The sequence below is a fragment of the Microtus oregoni genome, unplaced genomic scaffold (genome assembly GCF_018167655.1).
Source record: "Microtus oregoni isolate MIOR12 unplaced genomic scaffold, Mior012 000011F_ref0000422, whole genome shotgun sequence".
Lineage (NCBI taxonomy): Eukaryota > Metazoa > Chordata > Mammalia > Rodentia > Cricetidae > Microtus > Microtus oregoni.
The window spans coordinates 44024807-44031021 of NW_024543070.1; positions in this window are offsets into that span (position 1 = coordinate 44024807).

Consider the following 6215-nt stretch of genomic DNA (forward strand, 5'->3'; position numbering starts at 1 on the left):
GCAGGCGCGGACAGGGTGAGGTTTAGTGGTTGTTTGCTTTTGAGACAGTCAGTTAAGGCCTGGTTTCTGGTACTCAAATTCCAAACTAGCTGTCAGGCTTGCTGGAAAGTGCCTTTACTTCCTGAGCCATCTCTCTTGTCCTGAAAATTAACTTTGTAAGTTATCGTGCAAGTAATGGTTCTGTGGTATATGTGTTTATATATGTGTATATATGCATATATATGCCGTTACGCTTTCTTCAAAATTGTTCCCTTCCCTCACTTCTCCATGCCCCACCCCTGCCTTCTGTTCACATGTAAAAGGAATAGTTAAACCCACGCGTTAAAAGGTCTGAGTTTTACTGCTATTCTACTTTCCTGTGCAAAGAAGTCGAAAGTGATTTTTGTCTCAAGTTGTAATCCCCCAGACTTGCCATTCAGGCAGCTGATAGATTCTCAGTAAATACTTGTTGAATTGTCTAGAGATTTTAAGAAGCTGGTCATTTCCTTTTTTGAATTAAAGAATAATGCCTGCATTTTCTAGCAAAAATTGAAAACAGTTATTGAAATAAAAACGTGTGTTATTCTCAAAGGTGCTATTCATAGTGAGCAGAAGGCAGAGGCAACTCAATGAAGTGTGCCACAGCAGCAGCTTGTATTCTGGGCAGAAAAAGAACACTCTGCAGCGCAGATGAACCTTGAAACATTGTGCAAAGGGTCAGGTCATATCAGGAATGGGTAAATCCACATGGTTTAGTTACCTTTGCCTTGCTGCATTCACAATAGCACATTAGATTTGTTTTGGCTCCTAGTATCAGAGGTATCTGGTTCATCATGGCAAGGAAGGCATGGGAAAGCATTCAGTTCATGTCGGGAGCCTGGGGTGGAGGCTGTTCTCATCATGATGGACCAAAAAACCGAGAGCAAAAGAGGAACCAGGCAGGGGTAACTTATCCTCCAAGGACTCATCCATCCAGGCGCTCTCTCCTAAAGACTCCATAGTCTCCCCAGATAACACTACCAGCTGAAGAACAAGTGTTTAAAACCATGACCCCACGTGGGCATTTCAATATTCCAGCTGTATCACTTGAAACAGAAAGCAGGTTAGGAATTTAATTGGAATGCCTTCTTTTCTAGAAACTAAGGTATTCAATGATTTGTTATGTGGTGTAGATTCATGGCATTTAGTTTATTCTGTGAATGCAATCCTGCTATGGGATAATGGTCTCACACACTGTAAAGATTTGTCACTCATGTAGGTTTAATACAGTGGTGATTGGCCAGTAGCCAGGCAGGAAGTATAGGTGGGGCAACCAGAGTAGGAGAATTCTGGGAAGAGAAAAGTCAATCACCAGCCATATGCAGAGGGAGCAAGATGAGAATGCCTTACTGAAAAGGTACCGAGTCACATGGCTAACTATAGACAAGAATTATGGGTGGATTTAAGTAATAAGAGCTAGTTAGCAATAAGTCAGAGCAATAGGCCAAACAGTTTATAATTAATATAAGCCTCTGTGTGTTTATTTGGGACTGAATGGCTATGGGACTGGGCAGGACAGAAACTTCTGTCTACACAATTCTGAACTACATTTTGTTGTTGTGTTTTGGTTTTTTGAGACCGATTTCTCTGTGTAGCCCTGGCTGTCCTGGAACTTACTCTTTGGACCAAACTGGCCTCAAACTCAGAGATCCACCTGTGTCTGCCTCTCAAGTGCTGGACTTAAAGGCATTGTGGCACCACCACTGGCTTATATTATTCATTTTGTTGCCCATGTCAGTGCAGCTTTAGACACAGGACCTTTCTCATTGACTCCTGTGTTGCTTTGAGATACATAATGATAGTGTTCCCATACTTTCTGGAAGTAAAGATGATTATTTACTCCTGGAAGCTCTTGGCATCAGCCATTTCTCCAAAGAGACTTGATTCCTATTACTGATGATTGATTTTAGAGACCAGAAGCTGTGGGAAGGTGATCTCTTTATAAATATGACATGAAATGCACAAGCAAGTCACACTTCATCAAATTTAGCTGTTAAGGAAAATGGAAATAAAAGCTACCTGTGACAGCCTGGCACATTTTCTCTGATAACTGGCATTTATATTATTCCATTGTATTTTTTCCCATTTTTACATGTGTGTGGTGTGCATGTTTACATGTGTTTGAGCACGTATGTATGGATGTGTGTGCACCTGTGTGCAAGTGCTTGTGGAGGTAGGTCTGAGGTTGATATTAGGAATTATTCTCATTTACTCTCCCACCTTATTTATTGAAGTAGAGTGCCTCAGTCAAACCCAGAGCTTGCCGATGTTGCTAGTCTCCCTTAGCCGGCTTGGTTAGGGGAGTCTCCTGGCATGGCTGTAATTTTTAAAGGAAAACAAAATATACATTAGGAGGATGTGAAGAGGTTTTGACTTTCAGTGTGAGCACTGGAGGAAAGAGCAGGGCAACTCTTTAAAAAATTAAACTTCAGCCGGGCGGTGGTGGCGCACGCCTTTAATCCCAGCACTCGGGAGGCAGAGGCAGGAGGATCTCTGTGAGTTCGAGACCAACCTGGTCTACAAGAGCTAGTTCCAGGACAGGCTCCAAAACCACAGAGAAACCCTGTCTCGAAAAACCAAAAAAAAAAAAAAATTAAACTTCAGAGGTTCTAAATGGGCTTCTGCTTCATGTAGACATGTTGGAGGGTGGATTTAGAAGATTTAGAAATTAAATAGAATCAGGCAGAAAAGGATTCAGAAATGAAGACATTTGTAACTGTGAGATATGTATAAGTAGATTTGAAACACACACCCAAACAGAAACTTATACACAAATGACGCTGGCATTATTAACAAAAACAACAGCCCAAATTTGGAAGCTACCTAGCACTTATCAGCTGATGGCTGGAAGAACTTTTTAGGGATTTTAACTTTCTCTCTCTCTCTCTCTCTCTCTCTGTGTGTGTGTGTGTGTGTGTGTGTGTGTGTGTGTATCCTTTGGAACTGGAGTTATAGGCTGTTGTGAGCCACCTGGTGTGGGTCCTGGAAATCAAGCTCTGGTCTTCTGTAAGAACAGTTAGCACTCTTAATTATAGAACTATTTTTCCAGCTGCATTTCTATAACATTATAGTAAATAAAAGAAGCCAGACACAATATGCCAAAGGCAATAGGATTCCACTTATGGAAAATATCAATTATAAAGTTCATACAGACAGAAAGTAAATTAGTGGTTTCCAAGGGGTGGTATCTACATATTACAAAAGCCTCCTGTTTAATTTTTTCAGATTTAAATATTTTGTGTGTGTGAGTTTTTGCCTTCATGTATGTGTGTGCATCATATGAGTACTTGGTACTGGTGGAATCCAAAGAGGGTGCAGGATCCCTCAGAACTAGAGTTGTGGGTAGTCGTGAGTCATTATGTGGGTGCTGAATGCTGAACCAGGATCCTCTTCAAGGACAAGTGCTCTTAACCCCAGAGTCAATGCTCCATCCCTCAAGTCTCCTGTTGTAAATGCAAAATTCCACTTAATAAACTTAAAGCTTTGTGCACCATTGTTACAATCTAGTTTTTAAGCTTTTCCCCTCCACTTCAGAAGATACCTCTGGCCAATCAGTCAACCTACTTTCTACCTTTAGCACAAGGCAACCACTAATTTTGTGTTCTAGCTCTATTGATGGATAAGTGTGTGATTTTGTTAAATATTTGTATTGCTTTTGTGGAGCCCTCACAGTGTCTGTCTTAGTGTTCTCGTGTGTGTCTTAGACACCATGACCACAGCATGTCTTTTTCTCTAAAAAGAAAAAAAAAGCATTTAATTGGGGCTTGCTTATAGTTTCAGGAGGTTTATTCTGTTGTCATAGTGGGAAGCATGGTGGCACACAGGCAGACATGGTGCTGGAGAGGTAGTTGAGGGTTCTACATCCTGATCCACAGGCAGTAGGGAAAGAGAGCAACTGGCCCGAGCTTGGGCCTCTGAAAACCTCAAAGCCCACCCCCAGGAACACAGGCGCTCCAACAAAGGCCACACCTCCTAATCCTTCCTAGTAGTGCCACTCCTACTGACCAAGCATCCAAGTCTATGAGCCTGTGGGGGCTATTCTCATTCACATCACCAGAGTGTCCTCATGTATAAGTAGTGTTATTATATTATATTAAACCTACATGAGAAAGATGACCTGATTTGAGCTTATCAAAAAGAGGTAATTCACTCCCTAACCTATTTTTTCAACTGTTGTACATGGACAATGTCATACATGCAAGTAATTCTAAGCGTCTATCTCTATATAGCTCACATTTATTATTACTATATTTTAGTAGGGAGGGGCCTTGCATGCCACAGTGAGAATGTGGTCTGAGGACAAGTTGCAAGACTCAGTTTTTTCCTTTCCTGCTGTGAGTCCAGGTATTGAACTCAGGTTGTCAGTCTTGGTGGCATAGGTCCTTACTGGCTGAGCCATCTTGCTGATCCCATCTCTATTCGTAGGTAGCAATCGAATTTTTAAATCTTTCTGAGTTGTTCAAGAATGTCTCCCAGGTCCTATTGCCTCTGTTTATTTGTTTGCTTTATTTTTCCTGCTGGCTGTCATGTGGAACTTCTACAATTGCAGCCACACCAGCCCTGGAAGGTGTGAACAAGGTGCCAAACAGTCTTCTATTGTCTTCATTCCTCACAGACTGTAGTAGAACACACCCCTGAGTGTACCAGACTTTACCAAGTGGTTGGACTTATTGCACGAAAGAACTTGAAGTTCCAGGTGAGATTACTGAAACTGGACTTATGTGTTTGAATGCTTAACCATAGGAGTGGCACTATTAAGAGGTGTAGTCTTATCACAGGAACTGTATCACTGTGGAGGTGGGCTTTGAGGTCAAATACATGCTCAAGCCATGCCCAGTGAGATAGACTCCTTCTGCCTGCTGATCAAGATGTAGAACTCTCAGCTCCTTCTCCAGCACCTTGTCTGCCTGCGTGCTGCCATGTGATAATGGACTAAACCTCTGAAACTGTTATCCACCCGCAATTAAATCTTTTCCTTTGTAAGAATTGTCATGGTTGCTGGGCGGTGGTGGCACACAACTTTTATCCTAGCACTTGGGAGGCAGAGGCAGGTGGATCTCTGTGAGTTTGAGGTCTACAAGGGCTAGTTCCCAAACAGGTTCCAAAGTTACAGAGAAATTCTATCTCAAAAAATGAGGAAAAAAAATATCATCGTGCCTCTTCACAACAGTAGAAACCCTAACCAACACCTCCACAAACAGTGGCTTTCTTTCTTCCTCTCTCCTCCTCTCCTCTGCCCCTCGTTCTACTCCTCCACTCTTCCTTTCTTAGAACAGGGCATTGTAGGGCTGGTGAGATGGGTCGGAGGTTAAGAGCACTGGCTGCTCTTCCAGAGGTCCTGAGTAATCACATGGTGGCTCACAACCATCTCTAGTGCCCTCTTCCAGTGTGCAGTCATACATGCAGGTAGAACACTGTATACATAATAAAAATCTTTAAAAACAAAGAAACAAACGAAAACCAAACCGGCACCTTATATAGCCCAGGTGGCCTCAAACTAGTTTACAGTCAAAGATGGGCTTCCTCTTCAGATCCTCTTGCTCCCAGTTTTGAGTGCCGGAGTTACAGGTTTGGGTCACCTTTCCTGAATCAGGAACTCTTTTCTTGCTATAATTCTTTGCTTCCCTGTCATGGGTTACACTTTACTATGAAAGAACTTCCTAATTAACCCTGCCATACAGGTATCTCCCATCTCTGTCACTCTTTAAATAAGCCTGTTTCCTACACACAGGATCGTGATTCTTTTTAGGATCTGAGTTTTTCCTGGAGCCGTTTAAATCCTCAAGTATGAGTTAGTCCATCTAAATTAGAATAATATCCCAAGGATTGGGGCTGGGATACTGACTACAGTATACTATAGGATACTTCTACAGAAGTTTGCTGTATCATAATGTAAAAGCTGCTTCTTGGGGCTGCAGAGTTGGCTCGGTAGTTAAGAGCATTGACTGCTTTTCCAGAGGATCTGGGTTTCATTCCCAGCCCCCACATGGCAGCTCACAATGGTCTGTAATTCCAGTTCTAGAGGATCTGGCACCCTCACACAGATATCAATGCATATAAAAATAAATATATTTTTGTTGTTTTTGGTTTTGGTTTTTGAGATAGGGCTTCTCTGTGTAATAACTCTGGCTTTCCTGGAACTTGCTTTGTAGACCAGGTTGGCCTTGAACTCACAGAGATCTTCCTGGCATTGCCTA